Raw genomic sequence first — 15759 nt, forward strand, 5'->3', positions numbered from 1 at the left:
GGCTCTCTGTTCAGCAGAGAGCCTGCCTCCTCCTCCCTCTCTGCCTGCCTCTCTACCTACTTGTGATGTCTCTCTCTCTGTCAAATAAATAAATAAATAAATAAAAGACAAAAAATAACAAGCACTGGCAAGGATATGGAGAAAAGGGAAAAACTTCGTGCACTCTTGGTGGGAATGCAAATTGTTACAATTACCATGGAAAACAGTATGGAAGCTCCTCAAAAAATAAAAATAGAATTAACATACAATCCAGCAATTCCACTTCTGGATATTTATTTAAAGGAAATGAAAATACTAACTCAAAAAGATATCTACACTCCCATGTTCCCTATAGCATTCTTAAGACATGGAGACAACCTAAGTGTCTCTCCATGGATGAATGGATAAAGAAAAAATGACAGCACACACACACACAGAAATCTTCCATTTGCAACAACGCTGATGGACCTTGAGGGCATTATGTTAAATGAAACAAGTCAGACGGATAAAGACAAATACTGTATGATCTCACTTATTTGCGGAATCTAAAACAAACAAGCAAAATAACCAAAACTCATACATACAAGGAACAGACTGGTGGTTGCCAGAAGTGGGGAGAGAGGGATGGACAAAATGGGTGATGGGAGTCAAAAGGTACAAACTTCTAATTATAAAATAAACAAGTCAAGGGGATGTGATTTACAGCATGGTGATTATAGTTAATAATACTGTATCATACATTCAAATGTTTCTAAGAGAGTAGATCTTAAAAGTCCTCATCACAAGAAAAACTTTGTTAACTATGTATAGTGATGGCTGCTAACCAGACTTATTGTGGTAATCATTTTGCAATATATACAAATATATGTCCAGTCATTATACTATACACCTGAAACTAGTATACTGTTATGTGTCAATTACATCTCAATAAAAAATTGAAGTATTTCCTCAACAAATCATCTATTCCTATAAAGGAAATTGAACTATTTTCATACCCAAACATCTTACTTAAATAGGTTAATTATTGTCTTCACAGCACACTTTTACTATGTTTCCATTGTGAAAAATGGAAGTAGTGAGGATTATACTGAAGCTTAATGCACAGCATTTCTGTGACTTGCCCAAAAATAACAGCAGCCAATCAAAGTTCAAACTAGGGTTCAAAGCTCCTACCTTTGGCCCAAGAGTCCATGATGAAATATAATCATATTATCTACCTTTGCTTATATGCAGAAAGTATTTATACAGGATATTGATATTACTATCTACAGACTTCGTTTAAAAAGAGAAGTCCTGATGTCATAAAATGTTGAAAGTACATTTTTGAAAGGAAAGGATTTTTCTTTTCAAATTTAAATCTACAAAACCCCTATAATTTCACCTCTATATTTTCCTACCCAAGGAAAGTTAGAGACACTTCTACTGGAAGTGGAAAATCAGATAACCTTGAGAAGGGTAAATTGTTGGTACAGTTATGCATTGAAAACTGCATAGAAGAACTGTGTACAAAACCCAACTAACACTCACATTGTCCTTGTATGATGGGTATCACTACAGCTTTTAAAATTATATGTAGTCTTTTATTAATGAACTTTGCAATATTAAAAAAAAATGCCCTATTCAGTCAGCAATGTGCATTCCTTGCATTAATCTCTCTAACCCCTTCATGTCCTTACTATCTAGCTATAAAAACACTTGAACAAATAATAGAGCCCAATAAAATCCTTCATCGCAGAGTCTAAGAAAAACGCTACATGAGGTCCAAGACAAGAATAAAAACATTTCCTATATTCCAAGGAAAACAGCATTCAGATTAAAGCCAATTTACAGTGAGGTGGTTTTATAGGGCTTTGTTTTTTTACTTCAACTTGGCCTTCTCAAGAGCTTGTGAAGGTTATAATGCTTATTCACAAGAGACTCTTCATTATAAATGGAGAGATACATCAGGACCAACAAAGCTATCTGCAAATTATTAGACATTATATTCAATCACGTAGTTATAATGTACAGCCCTCAGAAATGTTAAGGATGGATGGTGTATTCAAATGAATTGATTAAATAAATCATTTACTAGCTGAACTTTGATTTCACAGTATACTTATTTTTTCCACTTAAAGTTTCTTAACTCTGAAAACCTCGAAAGTGTAACACCTGGCCAGAAGCAATTACCAAATTCATTTAATTAAAATCAAATGTACTTAAATTTATTTATTCAACTTTTACCAGATCTCTTTTTTCTCGATCCAGTATATTCATTGTTCTTTACCCCTGGTCACAGAAATCTCTTCCAGGAATTCTAAATAAGGCTGATTAATTAAAAGGAAGCCAAGAAACAGACTGTTTGCATTGTGTTCAGTAGAAAATTTCACATCATCATGAATTCTCCACAAAATGAGTCCTTCTTAATAATTATGCATCCATGAATACAGCCGAGAACACTGGCACACAGGAAGACCTTTCTGGCAGCTGACAGTGGGTAAACCAAGTCACCAATAATAGTTGAGTAATTCCACACTCAAAAAACCTGAATATTTACACTTGAAATTTGACTGCCTTAAGTTTTCAGTTAAAAGAAGTAATGGTTTTTGGCGATTCACAGACCTGTACCCCTGGGGATAAAAATATATGTTTATAAAAAATTAAAAGTTAAAAAAAAAAATTAAAAGTTAAAAAACAAAAAGAAGTAATGGTTTTGAAAATTCACATTCAAAAATTTTGTCTATACTAATTAAATCATAGAGATTCTTAAAAGTAAAATCAGGGAATCCATAGTTCATAAACTAATAAACAAAGCAAGTACATCATTATCATCAAGAGGGTGTTGAGGGTTAATCAGGAATTTCCTGTCCATGAGCATCACAGCACAAATCTAACCTCTACACATTTTACTATCCTAGTGCAATGGTTTGATTCTGAAAGTCACAAAGATGCCATGGAGTTGTGCCCAGGAAAAAAGGTTCTTATTCACTATGAGTCTGTCATATCATGGACTAGCTGGGCTCCAAGAAGATGGGGAGAACAAAAAAGACAAGACCTCTGCTCTCATTAGCCTGTGGTGAGCAACAAAAAGAAGTATGGCTTCAAAAGGACTTTGCATTTGATCTTCCACCTTGTTAAGTAGGCAGGGTAGTTATTTCTAATCCTGGCTTACCCATAGGAATCCAAAATCCTGGAAAGATAAACCACTTGCTCTCCAACTCCATTATTATGTGGAACAACTTTTACTTGAAAAAAATTCATTTCTGAGTTCGAGATTATTGTATATGCCCCTGTAGCTTACCAAGATTAAAACTAGATGATCTGTAAGTCTGCTTACTGCTCAAAGAATCCATAAAATTTAAGAACTAGACAGGAATTTACTTACAGAAGACTCCTGTTATTTTACAGATGAGGAAACTGAGGACCAAGAATCTAATCAAACCACAAGGCATCTCATCAAACCACAATGCTATTTGGAAGTAGAATTAGTTTGGGAAGCAAGGTCACAGAAAGTATCAGTGATCTTTCCAGAATACTACATTGTACCCTGAAGTTTCATGCTTTCATAGAAACTAGATTGTTTTCTAAGACCACAGGATATTATTCATATCTTCCCTGCAGAAGAGTATTGTTTTTTCATAAAGTCTAAAATAGACTAGAACCTCCTTTGAAAAGTAGGTGAAAATAAAATTAAACCTGCATATAAATGGTGGTAATGTGTTTCCTTCGTGAAGAAAAAAAAAAAAGAATGGCAAAATTATTTCAGATGAATTGAGAGGAATAAAATATTACTCAAGTTGCAATTATCTATAAAGAACAGCCATTCCCTAAAACAGCACCTTTGAGGAAATTGTTTCTTTATGCCCTTTGTTTATACATTTTTCTTAGACTTGATGTCTGAGAAGTGACCATGTCATTATCATAAGATGCCTCTTCTCTTTTCTGGAGTTGATTCCTCTTTTCTTTGTGCTTAACAGTAGCAATAGCATTCTTAAGATTTATTTCAAGTACCTACATGTACCTCTGTTTTCAACCCCAAAGTGGCTTTGTAGTTGGGTTTCCTGACTGCATCCCAGTTTCTCATTTTGCTCTTGGTAAGAGACCACGTACATTTGCTGAAATCCTCATCACATCAGTTTGTATTATTTTCTCCTAGTGCTAAATAAAGAATTTATATGTATTCCCAAACCAAGGGGAGAGGAGATTCATGGTTATATATACACAGCTTTATGGTCCAAAGAACTTTCACCTACCTAGTAATATTTTGGTTTGGGGACCATCCTTGTTTATGCCTCTTGCTTCTGCCTGGACCTATGCCAATCTGTACAGATACCAACCTACTGACCTGCAAGGAATGGAAACTACTCAGGATTTTATTTAAATGTCACAGTGCTTCAGAGCATAGATGTGAAAACAAGACAACCTGACTATGAATCCCAGATTATGTAATGTTGTACAAAATAGTTTTTGTATCTGAGTTATCCCATCTTTAAAAATCTAGATATTAATTGTTCCCGCTTGTTGTGATAATGAAATAATTCAAGTAAAGATTAAATTATATTTAATTTGGAGCTTAGAAACAAGCGTTTATCACACAGTGATATAGCAAAGCAAGTTAGCCATTATATTCAGTTCTTATCTTTTCATCTGAAAAGCACTGATATTCACAGACTTTCTTTCATACACCCATAGTTATATGCCTTGTTCTCCAATTGCCCTAATAGTTTTACAACCTCCAGGATCACCTATGCTCTCTAAACCACACATAAAAGGAATAATATCTGGGAAATCAAAAGAGCTATCTGTTATTACTTGGTAGAAAAAAATAGGATTTCTTTCTACTGCTGCCTCCCCTCAATTAGAAAGAAGCATGTCATTCTTCACTATCAAAGTATGGTGAAACTTAAGCAAAAGAGCTTAATAGCAACAGTAAACCATACCAATATCTACTAGTCCAAGTATTTGACTCACTTTTTAAGATGCTAGTCCAAGCATTTAACTCACTATCATATTATGGGGCCAATAATTGTAGCATCCCCATTTTATAGATGAAGAGTCAGAAGCAAATCATCTCAACTAGAGGCACAAAGTTGAAAATCAGGAGAGCCAGGATTTGAACCTAGGCATCTCATATTCATAGTCTGGCTTTTCATTGATCATACAACCTCTCACTATTAAAGGTCTTAGTAAGGCAAGTCTAGGGTAATATGAACTTTTAAGAGACCTGTACAAGATCCCTATCAGTTCCATATTTCAGCTGCTCAAGACTTTTCAGCATCTACCTCCAGATATGAGAATGTCTAGCCTTTAGATGACCCCAGAGTCCATCCTTCAAACCTTCCTGATGGACCCAAGATGAGCAGAGGAGCTTCCCCAACCAATTCATGGCCAACTTGCAGATTCATGAGCACAATAAATGCTGCCATTGTTTTAAGACACTAAGGTTTGGAGTTATTGTCATATAGCCAAAGTAACCACAACAAACCCTCATCTGGGAGTAGTGGATTTATCATCAGAAAAGATGCAGTCCATAGTACTACAACAAGTAGTAAACAGGTATCTTCTTCATCCATGATTATTCTTACTGAAGACCACAGGGACAGGGTAGAACTTTAGCCCAGAGACAACTACATAAATGAAGAAACAAAGTCTATTCCCCCACCTTCCTCATCTCCAGGAGATCACTGAAAACACACCATGCAAAATAAATAATAGACACTGAAATTGGGTTACTGAATAATAAAGATTACTTGGTGGAAGAAAAAGAGAAAGGTAACTTTTAGAAACAATATTTAAAAGACTCACTTTAAAAAGCATTATGTCAGTTGTATATATAATACTTTATATGTTGTATTAATAATATAGTAATACTATGTACTTTATATGTAATATTAATAGCCAACACTATTAGGAAGGTATTACTATCATTACATTATTATTATTATTATTATTTTAGAGATAAGAAAACAGATGACATACAGAGCTCTTTAGTAATTTGCTTTAAGTCACATGGTTACAGATCAAAGTCACGTCCACCAGATTTTGAGACAAATAGAAAAGTGTTTTCTTCCATCTAGAATTCTGGATTTTTCCTGCCACATTATTATAAATGCAACTCTCTCCCATCTCCAATACAATAAAGCTTCTGGAACTCTCCATGCTCTAACATGAGATACAGGAAGAGAAATATACAGCAAACTATAAAGATAATATTTCTATTTTTCTATAGAGAGACAACACTCTTTACAGCACAATGTAAAGCACTGGCTAATGGCAGGTGGCATTAGAACAAGGTGGAATGAAGAGAACATTAACAATTTACTATAAATGGTTTTTCAATTGAAGGAAAAAAGGAAATGTGCCAGAAGGCTGTGGATCAGAGGTCAACACCTGCTCTTCCCTCTGTGTGTCCAAAGACTTTGACATCTCATCTGCTGGGAAATCATATGCACTCAGATGCCAGCCAAGCCAGTGAGCACCAGGCCTTTCTACCAGCACTGCCAGGTCTTAGCCTCCCAAATGCCACTCAGCAGCACCATGTTCCTCAAAAGGACTCATACAACCCCTACCACTTTAACAAAAGAAAGGCTGAGTATGACTTTACTTGGGGAACAAATGGCTCCAAGCCTAATTGGTGCATTTCAAAAGTGACATGTATTTCTTCATTGCTAACATACATTCACAGAAGTCTTAGGCAATCTAGGAGAGAAGGTCCCTTTATAAAATGCTTAAATATTTAGCAAATATTGAGTACTTACCATATCTAGGAGCTGCTGTTTATTGATGAAAACTGTCTTGGAGTTCCAATTTGTACTGGATGACTTCCTTTTATCCAAAGTACTAGATGAACAACAAACTTTCTTATTGCCTTCTCAGAACAACAATAAAGAATTTCCTAGTCTCTAGTCCATTGATAAGAAGTCCTTCCTAATACCAGCCCTGTCTTAGTAGCTCAAGGGCATGGCCTATACCACTCTTCCTGAATAGAAATTAAAACTGGAGGTCATAAACTTTAAGACTTATATCTGGTTTCTATATTCCTGTGAATATTTTGGCATCAATCCCTCACTTACTTTGGGTTAATTCTTATTTTACACTACTGTGAATTTTCCCTTCTTGATTTTGAGATCAATTAATTTTATTTTAATTATTTATATTTATTAATATTATTATGTTAAATATAAGCTATTTACTATATTAAATATAAAATTTTAAATATTTAAATAAATATTCAATTATTTATGACATTATTAAAATAATTTTAGTAAGCATTTGGAGATAAATTTTGTACATTAGCTTAGGCTGACTCAGGAGTGAGGATATATGGGAGCTTTCTACTTTCTGGTTTTTGCAACTCCTATATAAATCTAAAATTATTTCAAAATTAAAAATTAAAAACATTTACATTTCCATTCTTCTGGATTTCATGTCATAAGAAAAGATCATAAAGATTGGGATCAAGAAATCTCAAAATTGGTTTTACCCTTCATTAGTTATGTGACTGGGCAAGTCACTTAATTTCAGTTTTCTCTGTTTAATGGACAGTGAATTTCATGGGCCTATTACAAGTATAAAATTAGGCAAGATGTTAAGAGTTCAACATATATCATTTCTTCTAGCTCTATGTCTTATTCAAGAAGATTCACAAACTGAAAATCACTGCTATCATGTGATGTTTAACCAACTTTCTTATTATCAATAGTTGTTTGCTGAGCATAGACATACTGAAAATCTGAGGCTAATTCTCATAACATTATGTATATGGTCAGTTTTAGAAAAATCAATAAAGAAATAATTCAAAATATATACTAAAGATATATTTGAAAAATCAAATGCCACATTAGAAAATATTCACTTACATAAAAGGAAGCATGAGAGGAGGAACAAGGAAACAAAAAAGATATGAGAAATACAGTAAACGAAAAGTAAAATGGCAAACATAAATCCATCTCTTCTGAAACCAACGTAAATATAAATAAGCAATCTAATCAAAAGGCAATGTTTGTCAGACAGGATTTTTAAAAATATGATCAAACTACATGCTGTCTACAGGAAATATGGCTTAAATTCAAACATGCAAATAGAATGAAAACAAAGTGATGGAAAAGATATATCATGCAATCACAAGAAAGCTGGAGTGACCATACTGATATCAAATACAATACAGACAAAAAATTTATAATGATAAAGAATAAGTCTAATTATATATATATATATATATATATATATATATATATTCATCTAATAACAAAGCACCTAAATACATGCAGCAATAGATAATTCAAAAATAAATGGTGGAGACTTCAAAGCACTTCTCTCAAAAATGGATAGAATAACTTGGCAGAAGATCAAGAAAAAAATATTAGATGTGAACAACAATGTAAGACAACTAGGCCTAACAGACATCTAAAAAACACTACCCAACAGCAATAGAATATACATTCTTCTCAAGGATCATGGCACATTCTCCAGGATAGATAATTTAGTAGGACATAAAATAAATTCAATAAATTTTAAACTTTAAAACTTCTACAAAATACTTTCCCAATCACAATGGAATAGAATTTAAAAATCAATAACAAAAAGAAATTTGGGAAGCACAATTGTGTAGAAATAAAACAACATACTCTTAAATAATGAATGGATCAAAGATACTTTGAAATGAATAGGAATAAAGACTTTACATACCAAAACTTTGATTATTATCAATAATGCAGCTAAACAATACTTAGAGAAAAATGTGTAGTTTTAAATAACTATGTTAATAATAAAAAAATCTCAAATCAATATATCAATATACCAAGTTAAATATATATGTATTCAGATATATATGAAATCAATATATCAAATATATCATATCAATAACATAAACTTTCACCTAAGACAATAGAAAAGAACAGCAAATTAAGCCTGAGGCAGATAAAAGAAAGGAAGTAATAAAAATCATAGTGAACATTAATGAAATAAAAAATAGGAAAACTGTAGAGAAAATTGTCGAAACTAAAACTTGGCTCTGTGAAAGGTCACTGGCAATGACAAATACTTAGCTAAATTAACCAAGATAAAAAGCGATATGATTCAATTTACTGTTATCAAAAATAAAAGACATTACTGGAAAGGCACTGAGATGGTAGAGAAATGAGAAAACTTGGGGCATTCCTTGTCCCTTGAAAGAGCTGTACTGAGGTCAGATCACTTGGAAAACCCAGGAAACTAATCTGAGGATTTGAAAAAAGATTTCTACAGTTGGAGGGAGACAATGTGGCAGGTGCAAGTCTTTTACTTTTTAAAGATTTACTTATTTACTTGAGAGAAAGAGAGAGTGTGTGTGTGTGTGAGCAGGGGGAAGAGGGTGAGAATCTTCAAGCAGACTCCCCACTAAGCCTAGAGCTGGACATGGGGATCAATCCCAGGAGTCTGAGATCATGACCTGGACCAAAACCAAGAGTTCACCGCCTACTCCACTGAGCCACCCAGGAACCCCAGGTGGAAGACTTTTTTTTTTTTTTAATTGAACAAATCAAATCAACTCAGATAAAGGTCCAAACACTGCCCATTGCAAGCAAGGTGGAACTCTGCAAAGGATAAGCCCAAATGCAACAGCAGAGTATGTGCAGCATACACTAGAAAGACTCCCTGATATGCCAGACCCTGGAAAATCTATGACTTCTTTTTAGTATAGCATTACTCTGAGGTACAGGAAACACAATAAGCTTTCATAAAGCACAAAAGGTAGAAACTTAGACAAAATGACAAGATGGAATTCTCCCTAAAAGAAAGGTCATGAAGGTATCACAGCCAGGGATTTGTTCAAAGCAGATATAAGCAATACATATGGAAAAAAATTTAGATCAACAGGTTTAAGACTACTAGCTGGACTTGAAAAAAGCATAGAAGACACAAGAGAAATCCCTGCTACAATGATAAAAGTCCTAAAAACTAGTGAGGCTGAAATAAAAAAATCCTATAACTGAGATGCCTATAATCACTATGAGAACTGAAAAAGGAGAAGAGAGGACAGGTGATACAGAAGATAAAATTATGGAAAATAATGAAGCTAAAAAGAAACAGCAAAGAAAACTACTAGATTATGAAGGTGGACTTAAGGAACTCAGTGATTCCACCAAGCAAAATAAAACTTTATCATAGGAGTCCCAGAAGAAAGGGAGCAAGAAAAAGGGCAGATGGTTTGTTTGAACAAATTATAGCTGGGAATTTCCCTAATCTTGGGAAGGAAACAAGCATTCGATACAAGGGGCACAGAAAACTCCCATCAAAATCAACAAAAATGGGTCAACACCACAACATACTATAGTGAAATTTGCAAAACACAAAGATAAAGAGAGAATCATGAAAGCAACTTGGCAGAAAAAGTCCTTAACCTACAAGGGTAGACACATAAGGCTGGCAGCAGACCAGTCCACAGAGACATGGCAGGCCAGAAAGAACTAGCATAATATATTTAAAATGCTAAATGGGAAAAATATGCAGCCAAGGATACTTTAAACAGCAAGGCTGTCATTTAGAATAGAAAGAGATATAAAGAGTTTTCAAGATAAACAAAAACTAAAGGAGTTCATGAACAATGAACCATTCCTGCAAGAAATATTAAAGGAGACCCTCTGAGCAAAAAAAGAGACCAAAAGTAACAAAAAGGAACAGAGACAATCCATAGGAACATCAACTTTACATGTAACACACTAGCACTAAATTCTTATTTTTCAATAATTACTCTAAATGTGAATGGATTCAATGCTCCAATCAAAAGACAGACAGAATCAGAATGGATTTAAAGAAATACCCATCAATATGCTGCTTACAAGAGACTCATTTTAGACGCAAGACCTCTCCAGACTGAAAGTGACAGGGTAGATAGATGAAAGACCTAAATGTGAGACAGGAATGCATCAAAATCCTTGAAGAGAACAGTCAGCAACCTCTGTGACATCAGCCACAGCAACTTCTTCCTACAAACCACGAAAAGCAAGGAAGCAAGGGCAAAAATGAACTACTGGGACTTCATCAAGATAAAAAGTTTTTGCACAGCAAAGGAAACAGTCAACAAAACCAAAAGACAACCAACAGAATGGGAGAAGATATTTGCAAATGACATATATAAAATTTATAAGCACTTATCAAACTCAACACCCAAACAACAAATAATCCAATTAAAAAATGGGCAGAGGACATGAACACACATTTCTGCATAGAAGACATCCAGATGGCCAACAGACACGTGAAAAAGTGCCCAACATCACTCAGCAAATACAAATACAGCAAATACAAATCAGAACCACAATGAGATACCACAACATACCAGTTACAATGGCAAAAATTAACAAGTTGGGAAATGACAGATGTTGGAGAGAACATGGAGAAAGAGGAACCGTTCTACACTGCTGGTGGGAAGGCAAGTTGGTGCAGCCACTCTGGAAAACAGTACGGAAGTTCCTTAAAAAGTTGAAAATAGAGTTAACCTATGACACAGCAATTACACTACTGAGTATTTACCACAAAGATACAAATGTGATCTGAAGGAGCACATGCACCCCAATGTTTATAGCAGCAATGCCCACAAGAGCCAAACTATGGAAAGAGCCCAGATGTCCATCGACAGAAAAATGGATAAGGAAGATGTGGTACATCCATAAAATGAAATATTATACAGCAATCAAAAATGAAATTTTGCCATTTGCAAAAATGTGGATGAAACTAGAGAGTATTTTTCTAAACAAAATAAGTCCTTTAGAGAAAGACAATTATCATTTGAGCTCACTGATATGAAGAATTTGAGAAACAAGACAGAGCATCATAGAGGAAAGGAGGGAAAAATGAAACAAGACAAAACCAGAGAGGTAGACAAACCTTAAGAGACTCTTGGTCTCAGAAAACAGACTGAGGATTGCTGGAAGGGAAGGGGTGGGAGGTATAGGGCATAGGGTAGCTGGGTAATGGACATTGGGGAGGATATGTATATGGTAAGTGCTATGAATACTCCTGTATCCCTGAAACAAATAATGCATTATATGTTAATACAAATTAATTAATTAATTAATTAATATTTAAAAAGCAAGTGAGGGGGTGGAGAACCATTTATCACACTAATGGACATCAAAAGAAAGCTGGAATAACCACACTTATTCTTAGTATGCTATTCTTAGAAATCTTAGAGAAACTAGATTTTATACCAAAGACTGTAATAAGGGTTGAAGAAGGACACTCTATCATAATAAAGTGGTTCATTCAACAAGATTTAACAATTATAAATATTTATGTCTCTAACTTCGGAGCAGTCAAATATATAAATCAATTAATAACTAAGAAACTGACTAATAATAGTAATACAATATAGTAAGGGAGTTTAACACCCCACTCAGCGCAATGAACAGATCATCTAAGCAGAAGATCAACAAGGAAACAAGGGCTATGAATGACACACTGGACCAAATAGACTTCACAGATATATTTAGAGCATTTAATCCTAAAGCAGAAAACATATTCTTTTTAAGTGTGCATGGAACGTTCTCCAGAATACATCACATACTGGCAACAAATCAGGACCCAATCAGAAAAAGGCTGAGATAATACTATGAATATTTTCAGACCACAATGCTATGAAACATGAAGTCAACCACAGGAAAAAATTTGGAAAAACCACAAATACATGGAGGTTAAAGAACAACCTACTAAAGAATGAATGGGTCAATGAAGAAATTAAAGAATAATTTTTTAAAAATACATGGAAGCAAATTAAAATGAAAACACGACAGTTCAAAACCTTTGGGATAGAGCAAAGGCAGTCTTAAGAAGAAAGTATATAGCAATATAGGGCTTCCTCAAGAAGTAAGAAAAATCTCAAATAGAAAACCCAACATTACACTTAAGCGACCTGGAAAAAAGAACATCAAACAAAGCCTAAATCCAGCAGGAGAAGGGAAATAATAAAGATAAGAGCAGGAAAAAAATGACACAGAAATTTAAAAAAACAGATCAATGAAAGTAGGAGCTGGTTCTTTGAAAGAATTAATGAGATTGATAAACCCCAAGCCAAATTTATCAAAAAGAAAAGAGAAAGGACCAAAATAAATAAAATCATGAATGAAAGAGGAGAGTTCACAACCAACAGCAAGGAATTATAAGAGAATATTATGCAATTATATGCCAACAAATCAGGCAACCCAGAAGAAATGGAGAAATTTCTAGAAATATATAAACTACCAAAACAGACATAGCAATAGAAAATCTAAACAGATCCATAACCAACAAAGAAATTCAATATGTAATCAAAAATCTCCCAACAAACAAGAGACCAGGGCCAGATGGCTTCCCAAGGGAATTCTACCAAACATTTCAAAAAGAATTAATACCTAGTCTTCTGAAACTGTTCCAAAAAATAGAAATGGGAGGAAAAGTTCCAAATTCATTCTATAAGACCACATTACCTTGATCCCAATACCAGACAGATCCCAATAAAAAGGAGAATTAGAGACCAATATCCCTGATGAACATGGATGCAAAAATTTTCACCAAAATACTAGCCAATAGGTTCCAAGAGTAGATTAAAAGGATTATCCACCATGACGAAGCAGGATTTATTTCTGGGCTGCAGGAGTGGTTCAACACCCACAAATCATTCAATGTGATACACAACATGAATGTTGGGAAAGGAAAGGACTAGAACCATATGATCCTCTCAACAGATACAGAAGAAGCATTGCAGAAAAACAGCATCTTTTTTTGATAAAAACCCTCCACAAAGTAGAGATACAGGGAATATACCTCAACATCATAACAGTCATATATGAAATACTCACAGTGAATATCATCTTCATTGGGGAAAAACTGAGAGCTTTTCCCGTAAGGTCATGAATATGACAGGGATGTTCCTTATTACCACTGCATAGCACTGAAAGTTCTACACTCAGGAGACAACAAAAAGAAATAAAAGGCATCCAAATCCACAAAGAAGTCACACTTTCACTATTTACAGGAAACAAGATACTCTATATAGACAACTTGAACCACTCCCCCCCAAAATTGCTAGAAAATATAGGAATTAAGCAAAATCACAGAATATAAGATCAATACAGAGATGTCTGTTGCATTTCTATACATCATTAATGAAGAGGCAAAAAGAGAAATCAAGGAATTGATCTCATTTACAATTGCACCAAAAACATAAATGCCTAGGAATAAACCTAACCAGAAAAGTAAAAGATCCATACTCTGAAAACTACAGAACCCTTATGAAAGAAAATGTGATGGAAAAACATTCCATGCTTAAAGACTGGAAAAACAAGTGTTGTTAAAATGGGTATACCACTCAACACGACCAGCACTTTCAATGCAGTCCCTATCAAAATAAAAGAAGCATTTTCACAGAGCTGAAACAATCCTAAAATTTGTATGGAACCAGAAAGAGACCAAAACAGTCAAAGTGATGTTGAAAAAGAAAATCAAAGCTGGAGTCTTCAGAATTCCACACTTCAAACTGTCATTACAAAGCTATAATCATCAAGACACAAAAACAAACACACTGATCAATGGAACAGAATTAAAAAAAAAAAAAACAGAAATGGACCCTCAACACTATGGTAAACTAATCAACAAAGCAGTTAAGAATATCCAATGGAATAAAGACTGTCTTTTCAACAAATAGTATTCTTAAAACTGGACAGCCACAAGCATAAGAATGAAACTGGACTACTTTCCTACACCATACCAAAAAATAAATTAATAATAGATGAGACCAAAATATGAGATAGGAACCCATCAAAACCCTAGAGGAGAACACAGGCAGCAACATTTTTGACCTTAGCCACAGCAACTTCTTGTTAGACACATCTTCAGAGGCAAGGGAAACAAAAGCAATAATGAACACTGGGACTTTATCAGGATATGAAACTTTTGCACAGCAAAGGAAACAATCAACAAAACTAAAAATCAACCTAAAGAACAGGAGATGGTATTTGTAAGTCACATATCAGAGAAAGGGCTAGTATCCAAAATCTATATATATATATATATTTAAAAAAAAAAAAAAAAACTTCTCAGACTCTATACCCAAAAGAAACAAAGAAATACAGAAAAGAAAAAGGCAGAAGACATGAACAGACATTATCCAAATAAGACATATAAATGGACAACAGACACATGAAAAATAATATCACTCATCATCAGAGAAATACAAATCCAAACCACAATGAGATACCACCTCACACCAGTCAGAATGGCTAAAATTAAGTCCAGAAACAACATATGTTGGTAAAGATGTGGAGAAAGGGGAATCCTCTTGCATTGCTGTTGTGAACGCAAACTGGGTGCAGCCACTCTGGAAAACAGTATGGAGGTTCCTCAAAAAGGTAAAAATGGAACTACCCTCAACCCAGCAACTGCACCATTAGGTATTTATGCAAAGGACAAAAAAAATGGTGATTTGAAGGGGCACATGTGACCCAATGTTTATAGCAACAGTATCCACAATTACAAAACTATGAAAAGAGCCCAGATGTCCACTGACAGATCAATGGTTAAAGAAGATGTAGTATAGATAGATAGATAGATAGATAGATCTACACACACACACACACACACAGTAGAAAATACTCAACCATCAAAAATCTTGCCATTTGTAACAACATGGATGAAACTAGAGGTTATTATGCTAGGAGAAATAAGTCAGTCAGAGAAAGACAAATACCATATGATTTCATTCATATGTGGAATTTGAGAAACAAAACAGAACAGAGGGGAAGGCAAAGAAAAATAAAATAAGATAAAAACAGAGAGAGGAAAGCCATA

General features: G+C 34.3%; 1 long non-coding RNA gene across 1 annotated transcript; it reads right to left on the reverse strand.

The window, feature by feature from the left end:
* Nucleotides 1–732: 732 nt before the first annotated feature.
* Nucleotides 733–14767, reverse strand: LOC116597399. Its single transcript, XR_004288585.1, has 3 exons — nt 14530–14767; nt 6519–6523; nt 733–744 (listed from the first exon to the last, which is right to left on the reverse strand). It is a non-coding gene; the product is annotated as an uncharacterized LOC116597399 (long non-coding RNA).
* Between the last annotated feature and the right edge of the window lie 992 nt (nt 14768–15759).

Source organism: Mustela erminea, chromosome 8, assembly GCF_009829155.1.
Source record: "Mustela erminea isolate mMusErm1 chromosome 8, mMusErm1.Pri, whole genome shotgun sequence".
In the NCBI taxonomy this organism is placed as follows: Eukaryota; Metazoa; Chordata; class Mammalia; order Carnivora; family Mustelidae; genus Mustela; species Mustela erminea.